Below are 12,033 nucleotides of genomic sequence, written 5' to 3' on the forward strand. Positions count from 1 at the left end.
CGCCCCCCCCCGCCTCTCTCTGCCGCATTGCCTGTGCTCCCCTGCAATGCGTTGCCTGTGCCCCCCCCCGACCCTCCCCATGTGTTGCCTTTGCCCTCACCCCCATAGACCTACCTGGAGGGAGCTCTGGGAATCGCTTTCCGCTGCTGCTTGGCTGCCATGTGCATGTGTGCGCGCATAGGCATGTGACACCCCCTGCCTCCGGTCACCCTCCTTGCTCCCCCCAGCCCTGAGCAGCCCCTTGCAGGCTGAAACTCTGCCAGCCTGCAAGGGCAAACCTACCGTTTTCTGCATTTTTCTCCTTTAAAGGAGAAAACCGTGTTTTTCTTCAGTAAAGGAGAAAATCAGTGCTTTTCTGCAATGAGCAGAAAACCCAGATTCCTGGTAATTAGCTCAGGGCCTCAGCCGTCATTCCTAAGCACGTCACCTTATGTCCAGCATGCTCAACATAACTGAATCCATCTTTTACAGCATAAAATGATATAGAAATTTTATGACATCTTCCTCAGGTTTGGGCCTTGACCACCATCTTCTTGAGGGGGGCCAGGGCCCTCGAGCCCCCATGTACTCAGTGCCAATGCAGTGTATGATGGGGAAGTATGGTGACTGGCTTGAGTCCTAAGGGCTAGAAATGAGTGTGATTGTGACCTTGCTTAGTCCTGCGTAATACTTGGCATACCACTGGAATAACTTCGGCAGCAGTGGGGACCGAATCAGGTCTGTGCTATTCCTGGGACAGTTCTAAGCAAGGCTTGTAGGATCATGAGTTTTGGATGCACATATCGTCAAGGTCTGATCGCTCAGCATGGCACAGGTGCAAGATGCTCTGGAAGGGTAAGGACTGGCTGGAAATCTTCTAAATTTGAATCCCAACCTCTGCCAGGACTTCATTGATTTGTCTTGGACAACTGTCTTGCCCTCTCTTCCTCTGTTTCCCCATTTGTAAAGTGGGGGTGATAATATTTACCTTACGGGTCCACTCTGCAGCTTAATTAGCTTGCACACATTGCTAAGCACTACAGATATAATGTTGTGTTTGCAGGCTTTAATGGGGATTTCTGCAAACGAGTCCTTTGCCTCCAAGGAGATGCTTCACTGCTATTGCTGCAGCCAGCTGCACAGAGGGAATAAATGAGGAGAATGAGTTCCCTGCCATACACGTGCAATGAGAAAAAATAAATTGCTACTATTTTTCAAACCCTGGCCGTGATCACCCAAGGTGACAGAAATCTAGAGGTAAAGTAAATAAGATGAATAGAGGTCTGTGCTGGGGTGACTCATCCAAAGATATTTTTAGGGTGCCTGTTTGGTGGCCAACATAATTTGAAGCAACTAGGTATCCCATATGTGTCTGCTGTTGGACCACAAATATATTATCACAGATATAATGAAGCAGTCTGAGCAGAAGCAATACACAATGATCTTACTTTGTCAGGAAACACAGGAGCCAACCAAGATCACAGTATGTAGCAGATGTCTTGGTTAGAAAAATACTGGGTGTTGGTCTTCAAGTGCAGAAACAACATTGAAAACCATATTTATTTGGAAAGAAAAAAAAGAGAAACCATTGATCGTATCTCCTTCTCCTCATGGGCAAAATGATTTTTCAGAAGCATAAGAGCTCATTTTCTTTTGAGGCACCATGTAAATCCTAAAGAAGATGTCTTGTTTGCATTGCCTTTGGGGAAATGAAAGGCCACGGCAGGGAAAGCAGATTTAGAAGCCCTGTTGTGATAGCAATTGTACAGGCTGTTTCTAGAAGGAAGGGACAGAAGGAAAAAATGGTCATTTCTTATCCTCCCTGTCTCTCTCCGTCATCCCCACAAAGCTCTTGAGAATGTATCCATGGGCCCGTGTTGGTATATCAGGATAACCCCCATTCATACTGTTGGAGAATCTGTCCAATATATTAGCAACAGGACATTGGAGAATGGTCTTGAGATGAGAGCAATGGACTGTAGAGATGCACGTGGAAGTCTTTACCCCAGGGGTTGAGATCCATATGTAGTACAAAATGACATTAGTTTTTGTGGAGTTCAGTACAGGTATACACATTTATATCAGCTGAAGACCTGGCCTGCAGTCAGTGGCTGCCTCTGTGCCCTAAAAATGTACTTGGCATTTAGAAACTCATTATAAAGCAGAAGGCAACGAACAGATCAGATCCTCGGCTGCTATGAATTGGCATAGTCTCTCGGGGGAATGATGACCACATGTACTACCTGAGGTTTTGGTCCATGAAATATATCTTTGATTTTGTAGTCTCAGCCATTAGAAGACAAAACAAACACCAACACAAGCTATCATTTAATGGGAACATAATCTTCCCAAGTGAAAGCTCAGCCCAGCATGTATAGGTGATAAAACCATTATTTATCACCTACTCAAAGTTGATCTAGCAAAGGCCTCTAATGTTTTGACCTGGCATGTCTCACTTGTGGCATCTGTGGGCAGGACCTGTGTTACCTGCATTATCTGTGGGGCCTCTAAACAGCTTGAAATGGATCCTAATGTTTTGATCTCTCTCGAAAAGAGCTGGATGCTCTCACGTGATCTATTCACTCCTCTGGGTTAGCAGGTGGACTGATGCAAGATGCATGTTAGAAGCAACTGGGAGTTTCATGAAGATTTTCACTAGAAAACCTCAATTCATCCCCACAGAAATTGTTCATGGAGCTTGGTACGTTCCCATGGAATTTTCACTGGAGATTTCTCACTTTCAGGAATTTCTGTTAAAAATTTGAGATTGACCCACACACACTATATAATAACCAACAGCCTGCTGGTTAGGGCACTCAGCTGGGATACTGGAGTCTGGTAGAACAGGACTTGGACTCAGGTCTTTTCCACCCCAAGTGATTGTCCTAAGTACTAGACTGTTGGTGGTTGGCCTCTCTCTCTGCAAAATCCTTTTTAAAGGTCCTGGTTTCATCTCTAGGTACAATAGGAAGCATTGTGGGATATCAGAGATTTGCCAGAGGTGAAAACTGTCTCCTGCACAGTCCTAAGACACGTGCACTGGGGACAGTTCAAACTACGACTGTTACAAAAGCATTTTAATGTTAATTTCCTTACATCGTCAATGGGAAACAAGGTAGTTAATGGCTGTCATTTGTACATCGCTGATGCAGTTCTTGACATAGATGGAGTCAATGGCAAGATATAGGGATGGATTTGAGCCTTGTTGATGCTGGCTTCTGTTCTTAGATCTATTGATTTCCATGAAGTTAGGTCTAATTTACACTTGAGTAAATGAGAGCATAATCAGGGCTATAAGCGTTTTCTCCATTCATTCTCCTTTCCCTTATTCCTTTAGGAGCTGCTGGGTGGTCCTTTAGCTTTTTCCCTTCCTGAATGTTGTCTGAAAGGCAACAATACTAAGAACTAGAAATGGGCTTCCAATAAATAGCCACCCCTAATAATTGTGGACAGGTTGGAGACAGTTTTGTTAGACTGGAAGCCCTTTAGAGATAAGAACCAGCCTTTCGTTCGGTGATTGCGTAGCATCTAATGTCGTGGTGACCTGGTTTGTGCCCGGAGTTCATGGGTGATACAAAAATGCGTGCTCAAAATCAAGATCCATTTGGGAGCGTGAGCAACTCCCTGCTTAGAAACCTGAGGACCCTGCTCCTTGCCCGTGGTGCTCTGCAGTGAATGTCAGAGGACATTCTTTCTTCAGCACCTTGGTTTCTGTCTTCTCACCTCAAACTGAGCCATGTCTTCTTTTTAGATGGCATCTAGCTCTTCTGTGGGCAGATGTGTCTTGAGCGTTATGTGCTTCTTGGGGTAGGCCCCTGCTGTTTGGATGTTGGACTTGGTGGTCCATGTCTGCCCAAGTGCTTTTCTGGACATGGATCTGTGCAAGCTGGATTGGCTGGGGTGGAACCCTGTTTTTCCCAGGGTACAAAAGGAAACTTTTGGGCCTGATTCTTCCTAATGACTTCAGTGAGGTTTGGGTCAGGGCCTTTATGAGAGATGTGAAGCACAGGTTTGGCCAGTGAAGCTGAGGGCAAGAGAGAGATGTACTGAATTCCTTGGACAGGAGTGCAAACTGCTTCACTTGTGAGCCAGGGAAAGCCATTGAACTGCGGAGCTGTGGTCCTGCCTGGCATAATTCTTGCATGTGGTTCTGTTTTCACTGTAGAAAAAGGCACTGGAAGAGAAACAGCAAAAGGAGGGAGGACACGAGTAGGAGTAAGAGCCACAGGCCTGGGGATTAGCAGTTCTGGGTTGGCTTCCTCTCTGCCATAGGCTCCATATGGGATCTTTGGCAAGTTACTTGACCTCTCCATGCTTTCATTCCCACCTCCTACATAAAATGAGGGCAGCACTGACCTGGCAGCACATTTTAAGGTTGTTATAAAGATTAATGAGTGTGTGTAAATGACTTTGAGAACTAGATATCAGGAGCAGGAGAGGAAGGGCAGAGTATCGTGACGGTGATGAATGGAGGCACAACAGAAAAGTGACAGCTGGCGGCGGAAAGATAAAGCAAATGGACAAAATGTAAAGTGCGCTAATGAAAGATAGCAGGGTGTTTAGGAGCAGATGAAGGCTGCGTGGGAGCTGAATGCTTGCGCCTGGGAGGGTTTTGGAGAGCCCCGAGGGGCACAGACCGCCTCGCTTAAAGCGGGGACAATACCAAGGCCCTTTATCTGACCCCCTTGACCTGGTTTGGGGTCAGCTATGATTTGGCAAGTCCAAGTCATGATTGAGGTTGTGCAAAATCTAGCCACTCCTAATTTCTTCCCTTATCTCTGGTAAACATGCTGGATCATCCATTTCTTCATAAGAAGGGACATTTATCATAGCTGGCCTTCAAAGCCAGAAAACGCCCAAGCCAAACTATTAGTGGAGTAATTCTAGCCCATTCAAAGTGCTCAGAGCAGTTTCCTCAGAGCAAGCAGAAAAAAGAAAGGTGCTCTTGGCTTTAAAGACTGTGTTGAAGCTTTAACCTGGTAAGACTTGTTTATATGAACTGTTTTAGGCTTTGGTAACAACTCTTCTGAATCCGTGCAGCTGGGATTTGGTCCTGTATTTGTTTAATGCTCTTCTCTGCAACTTCTCAGTAAGGTCCAGGTACAATTTTTGTCAGTGAGATATCCCAATTATGAAATTTAAGCCATAAATTGGGCTCCTGGAATACAAAGTATGTCTTAAAGAGGCATTGGAAGATATTCAGTGAAACATTCTGCTTTCATGTATTCTTGAGTTCCATATGGTACAAATGTGTTGCTGCTACTAAAACAGCTCTCATGTATTTAAGACTAGATTATCCACAGTTACATCTGCCCAAAGGACTTAGCCTCATCTCTTGTGTATCTTTTTAACATTGTTTCAAAGTAATAAACTGTATTGGTTTGTGTATCTCTCTTTTCCACCCACCGGATTTATAGTGTCAGAGTAAGTGCTGTTTGCAGACAACAAAAAAGAAGATTGCTTGACAGAGGAACAACCTTTTGAAAGCAAATATTGGGTGCACGTGCTTTTTTTTTAATGGCTGCAGCAATAAAGATGCCATATAGTTATGGATATTTGCTCCCAAATCTCCTGGTTTTGAAGAGGGAAATGCTTTGTTGTAAACAGATTGTCTTTTGCTGCAACTGAAAAAATAATGTCCATTTTGGATACTTCAGAAAATGTTCCATGTAGCGGGGAAGGCAGTCCTCTCCTGGATGAGCATGAAAGAGAGGGAGTGAAATTCCTGGTACCTGTACCATAAAAGAGATGGTCCCTTTTATTTTAGAAGGAAATAAGTTAATACTGAGTGTTTTATCACCCTTGCAGCTGTAGGTGTCTCCAAGTTCATATGAATACTGCAGCTTGGCAGCTGTGTCCTGATTAAACTTTTAGGGCTGTTAAAATATCTTTTGTTCTTTAATTATGAAACAGGATCCAGGGAAGGGGTGAGAGAGGTACAGAGACAGGAACACTGGCCCTGATACAGAGATCATTGAAGTTGGTAGGAGGCTGTTAGTATTGTTTAATTATTAATGCTGCAACGGGGCCTACATGTCTCAGTCAAAAATTAAGGCTCCTTTCCTTTGTCATGACTTTATGTTCTACTTTTTTCTAGCATTCAGGACAATGACTGGGCGCTTGTCCATGATTCAAGTTCCCAGATGCCATGCAAATACTATGCATGTACATATATATATATATATAGGACAATCTGGTTGGGATACAACTTATTATTTCTACTACCTTCACTGAGGCATAACTCAAGCTTGTACTGAACAAATACTTGTGGTTGTTCATAAATGACCTAGACTGGAATTAGAGAAGCTCTTCTGAGGGGTGAGCAGCTATATGTCTCATAGGAAACCGTTGTGGAAGATGTATGCTCTATACTGGGTGATGCAATACACTGCACATCATACAGGATCTGTCACAGAGCGTGTAAGGAGAGCTTTCACATGGGTTAATGAAGCAGATATCAAAAACAACACATAAAGCAAAGTAAAGCTTTAACTTCAATGAGAAATAATCAAAGCACTGCAGCGCTTCTGATACCTGTGGCTCACCTGTTTTTCTGTATTGAAAGAACAGGCAGGAATAATCAAATGTTGCACAGCTGGAAAACTTCAGAAAAGTTATGATTTAAAAAAAAAAAAAAATCAATTTCAGCCGGGAAACAAAAAAATTAAAACAGAAAAGAAAAACATTTCCTGTATTGTTAAACACGTTGCATGAGCTGCTGGCAGCTCTGTTTAGCCTCCTTGCTTTATAGAAGTTATTAAACAAAATATTACAGGTTAAATTTCCTCTCCCTTCCCCTCACCCCACCCCAGGGACAAATCCAACTTCATTGGGATTTATATCAGGCCTCTTATGTCTCCTAAATAACAGCCTTTATTAACCAGCAGGGTAAGGAGTGAAAAAGAAGCATTATGTCATGATTCCACGTAACGCTGTGTTACATTCCTGTGTAGATGAGTTTGCATGATGGGGCACAAAGATAGCAGTATTTCTAACCCTGGCAATCAGCTAGATGTCTAGCTGGGTTCCCTGAAATACCCTTCAGGGTATTAAACCTTCTCATGACTGAACAGCACTGAAGAGTTTGCTGTGCAGAACACAAGGTTGGTGCCGAAGCTGGCTGTGTTTTCTGAAGACAATGATCCCGCTGAATTGAAGAGGGCTCTGCTGATGGGGAAGGTGAGTGAGATTTGGACTGCAGTGTGGCAGGTGTGAATATAGGCAGCTCAAGAAGACACAGAAAACAGGTGGTGGCACCCAGAGCTGCTTTAGTGGTCCATATATGATATAAAATAATGATAGGTTGATGGCTGGTTCCTTGTAATCCATGAACATTGTGTTTAATTCTGCTTGGTGGGGTTATTTGCCTATGTTAGGAGCACTCTGCCTCTAAAGTCAGTGCTTTAGATTCATAGAAGAGGGTTTGAAGGACAGAATATTGTTTTATCCACCTCTAGCAGTGAAATACAGTCTGCACCCAGTAAATCCCTCACAGAGTTAGAGGAACTAGACTGGTGTAAGTAGAGAAGCAGGCCCTTTCTTAGTGAATGATGCATTAGGAAATAGCCTCTTGCATCTCCGGTATTTTAGTTCAGCTGAGCTTACAAAGCATGGCTCAGATCTTGCAGCCTTTGCATGCCCTGGACAGACAACAACACTAGCATTTTGTCTGAGTTCACTTGGTATTTCAGAATTTCGCATCCATTGTAAAAACCCAGATTGTCTCAGACTCCTACCTAAACGATGTATGTAGAGGGTTGACAGGTACTTGAATAGGTTAGGGCTGTATTATGAAATCTCCGTAAAGACTCAAAGGTCATTCCTTTCACACAGAGTCCCTTCATATTCCTCCCAAATGTTACTGGTGTCACACGCCATGGACTGTGACAGCTCCTGCATTGTACAAGCAATTCAGGGCCAATTCTCTGCCAAATTGGAAAGCTGAACTTTGCAATCTTTCCATTGATAAGGAAAAATTGAAATATTGCAATCACTGGCCTCTGTTTTTTTAGAGCGTGTTAATGAAAATGTAAATGGCTGCTGCATTCAGTCTGAAAGCAGGAGATAGGAAAGGCTTCACACCAGGTATATCTCGGCACAGCTCCATTGACTTCAGTGGAAGAAACTGGTTGAATAGTTTGTCTTGTGAGATGGTGATCAAGGTGCAGGTGTAGGGGTGTATGTGTGTCAGAAAGAGAAATGAGACAGTGGTTTCCCATTAATTTCTTCTTGAGCACGGTCCAAGTGAAGATGGCAGGGAGAAGAGAGTGCTTTTTTCCCTTTTGCCCTCTTTGTCTTACCACGTTACTGCTGTTGCATAGGAAGTTGCACTGAGTGAGAGCTGAGTTGGGTTCTGGTCTTCAGTGGGGAACTGTGAACGTTTGAGCTGCAGCTCATATAATGATGGGGCTCAATTGTTTCTTCTTCAAAATCTCTGTCTGAGGGGAGGAAGATGGGTACATGGCACCTTTACCCACTTCAGACCCCATGTAATGCCTGGCTGTGGCTGGAGAGGAGATCTGGAAAGAACATGCACCACGCAGTGGCTATGGGGAATTCGCAGGCAGGCTCCCTTTGCAGAAGGGCATTCACTATTCAGTGGGACCCTCCTTTTTGCATGCGTCTTTCCTGGGAAGCAGGTGATAGAAGTAGCTTTGGAAGTGCAGCTGAGAGCACCCCTTTCATTATTAATCCCCACTGCTCTTTGATCTCTGAAGATCTTGAGATCCATGGGTCCTGCAAGGTGGAGGGGAGGAGGGGCCTTTCGAAGGCCAGATATCCAAGTCTGTCTTCTAGCTATCAGATGGCGCTGCCCTCTGCTTTTCAGATGCAGAGAGAATGATGAGGAAAAATGTGTGAAAGGCAATAGATTCCTGAGTGTGATTGACTTCAGCAAATTCCCCATTGTGGGGATGTCATTGAGATAATATCTGTGTTTTAACTCGACAAATTACACCTCTGTTTAATGTACTCCCATCAAACAGTGCATTTAAGCAAGGCATGTAATTGAGACTCTTGCACTTTTTAAGGGGAGCAGCAGACTATTCAAAAGCATTGTCTGGTAGGGGCTGTGAGCTAAGCTATGCGTTATCTCCTAATTGCTCTAAGGGAGCGTGGCATTTTGTTGCCTAAACAGATGACAGACTGGTAGCGTGCAATCAGACAGCTCAGTAAAGCTGGGCACAGATCTTCAATCACAGGTTGTACAAGGTAGACAATATTATTCCCTTGAGACTGGTTGCCATTGTGGCTTAAGCATAGGTCCTGGGGTAACTCCATAGGCTACTTCGGAGTGCATTAGAGAGGGCAGGCCCTCCCAGCATGTCCATTGGCTCAGACACATTGCCATGGTGTCTGATCACCTTGTGCTCTTTAATGGATTGCATCCATACACGACCCCTATGAAGTAAGGGGGTTGCGATCCCAATTTTGCAGGTGGTGATTTTGGGCACAGAGAGAGGACACAGAGGTGCACAGGAAATCTGTGATTGAGCCAGGAATTGAACTGAGATGGCTTCTATCTCCTTATGGTGCCCAATCTGCTAAACTGTACTTCCTAGTTTCCCTTCTTAGTCTTGCTTCCTGACACTAACACATCTCCAAAGTAAGGTGCCTTCAGTCACAGCACCAGACATGGACTCAACATAGACTCCAGGATTTTGATCTGTGCTTAGGTTCTGTGATTTTTTTAAATTTATTTTTTTAGGACTCTTCTTAGTCTCTTTTCCTGTTTGGTACATAAACCAAATGAGCTTGGCTTCCTGGAAGGTCTCCATCTATCTTGACCATCAGGGTTCAAAACCGATTTCTATATCTTGACTTGAAGCAGAGGAGGAGAAGGGATTTTTTTGAGTCAGACTCTTCTGGGATGGTGTTGATGTTGGTGCCAGTGTCTGTAGTCCTCTTGAGACCCAGACAACGAGCAAGCTGTTTTCAGAGTTCAGCATTCAACCTCCAGACTCTGAAAACCTTTCTGTCTTCCTTAACTTTGAGGCTGCCATGCCGTCCTTAGCTAAGTCCATGTGTATTTGGGGTCAGGGGGCCTGCTTCCCTTTGTACACAATTGAGCATCAAGAATAATTTTGTTGGGCTGAGGAAGGTTATTCAAGTATAATGCTGATGTTGGGCCGAGCAGTATGATCTCTGAACATGTGTGGGAATGAAGGATACGCTGAGTCTCTGAAGTCACTTTACCTTACAAATACACTATCTGGCTGTCTACCTGATAAACTGCTGTGAACGCGCTCCTCTTTGATTTACACCACAAGACCTAATTGTATGCACATTTAGTTCACTCGGAGATGGGCTAATGCACAAGTTAAATTATTGAACTGTCTTATCACCCCATTAATAAAGCCCTCATGTGGAGCTGTGGCTATATATTTCATGAAGCCACGTGGGGAGTAGAAGCAGATCCACAGTATGTGAGCGATGCATGAGGACAAAACAGACATTTGTCATCCCAGCTTCAGTGGATGTTGCTGTCCTTACTTTTTAGGCAGGGTGACCAGCAGGCAGAGGGGTTAAGTGATCTTCCAGGGTCTCATGATGCATCTGTGGCAGAGCCACCATTTGTATTCAGGAGTTCCTGTCTCCTTCTCCTTGGGTCCATAGTGTCATAGAAAACAATTCTGTAAAGGATGTTAAGAGGTCACCAAGTCCATCTCCCTTCTGCAAGACTGAATAAACTATACCTAAACCATTCCTGACCGACATTTATCTAACCTGCTCTTAACACATCTCCAGTATTGGAGCCTCCGTAAAGAGCCTCATCCAGTGCATAAGTCCTTACTGCTGGAAAGTTTTGTGTTACTGTTCAACTTCAATCTTCCTTGATGCAATTTAAGCCTATTACTTTTTGTCCTAGCTCCAGTGAACATGAAGAAAAATTTCTTACATCACCCCTTCATGCATTTGAAGACTATTGCCATTTCACTCCTAATAAGCAGCAATCCTGTTGCTTCCCTTAATGTTTTCTTTGGGACCAAATTAATCCTCTCATTGTTTTGCTGTCACATGGCTTTGAGTGAAACAGCGACTCAAGGACCTGTAATCTGTCTGGCGGAATAAAGCAGGATGGCAAGTGCACATTATTTGACTTTAGGAGTACTCTTCAGCCGATGAGATTAGCATTTTTCTAAGGAGCAAGCCCCTTCTGAGCAAGATGAATATTCAGTGCTCCCATGAGAATTTGCATTTGCAGCTACAGGCTTTTTAAACTTTGCTTTCTTGTTAACATGACAACTAACTCCAAGTCTTTTCCACATGAGTGGTTACTTTTTTTAACCCAGAGGATACCTTCAGATTTCCTTCACAAGAGCTTTGTTGACAACACCCAGACTCTGCCTGGAATTAAGGAGACACCTACGTGAGTTCCTGACTACTCTCAACTACCGTAGGTCCTTCCAAGTGTCTCATCTCCTTGAACCTCCTTGAGGGTACTGTGCCCTTATTCTGCTCAAAAGTTTCCTACATTAGTTTTCATTCCATCCAAGGGCTGAAAACCTTCACTTATCCAGACAATAGTTCTTCTATTTAGTTCTTCTAAATAAATGGTATGAAAGGACACTGGGACAACCTTGATGTTTAGATGTTCCTGAATCAAAGGCACACCGGAGCAAAATTATCCCCCATTGCCCACTTTGATTTCAGGAGGTCTTTTGATTAATCTGCCTTGGCTTTAGTTACTGTTTCTAGGGAATGATTTTACCAAGGGAGGTTTCCATTGTTGGTGGTTAGTCTTGCCCTGCAGTTAGCTGGCATAATATGTATTAATGCGAATCATGGCATAGCTTGGATATATCTGGCTATGCTAAAAATGTTCAGCCAATGGTGGTAGCTAAGTGCAGAGCTCCAGGGTAGAGAGAGAAACAAGCTTTTCTTTCCAGTGACAAAGCAGCTGATTCTTCCTAAGCTTTTATTGCTGCTGCAGAAAAGACAGTTCAAGGAGGATGCTTGTCGTCTGCTCTTTTTTTACTTTTTCTGACACCCACTCATATGAGCAGACAAGATCCTGGACCAGTGAAGTTTAAAAACCAGCGCTGTGCTCTTTCC

General features: G+C 43.8%; 1 protein-coding gene across 6 annotated transcripts in view; it reads left to right on the forward strand.

The window, feature by feature from the left end:
• The window catches only part of RAP1GAP2 (RAP1 GTPase activating protein 2), a 318,047-nt gene that overhangs the window by 171,878 nt on the left and 134,136 nt on the right, over positions 1 to 12,033 (forward strand). Inside the window, exon 1 of one of the 6 annotated variants that reach the window (XM_025210789.1) lies at positions 7,088 to 7,158. The exons of the other annotated variants lie outside the window; for them this stretch is intronic. The gene's annotated coding sequence lies outside the window, so the exon portion shown is untranslated. Of the gene's footprint in view, positions 1 to 7,087; positions 7,159 to 12,033 lie in introns of those variants that run through there. 6 annotated transcript variants of the gene reach the window in all.

This window comes from Alligator sinensis, unplaced genomic scaffold (assembly GCF_000455745.1).
Source record: "Alligator sinensis unplaced genomic scaffold, ASM45574v1 scaffold118_1, whole genome shotgun sequence".
Classification (NCBI taxonomy): Eukaryota; Metazoa; Chordata; order Crocodylia; family Alligatoridae; genus Alligator; species Alligator sinensis.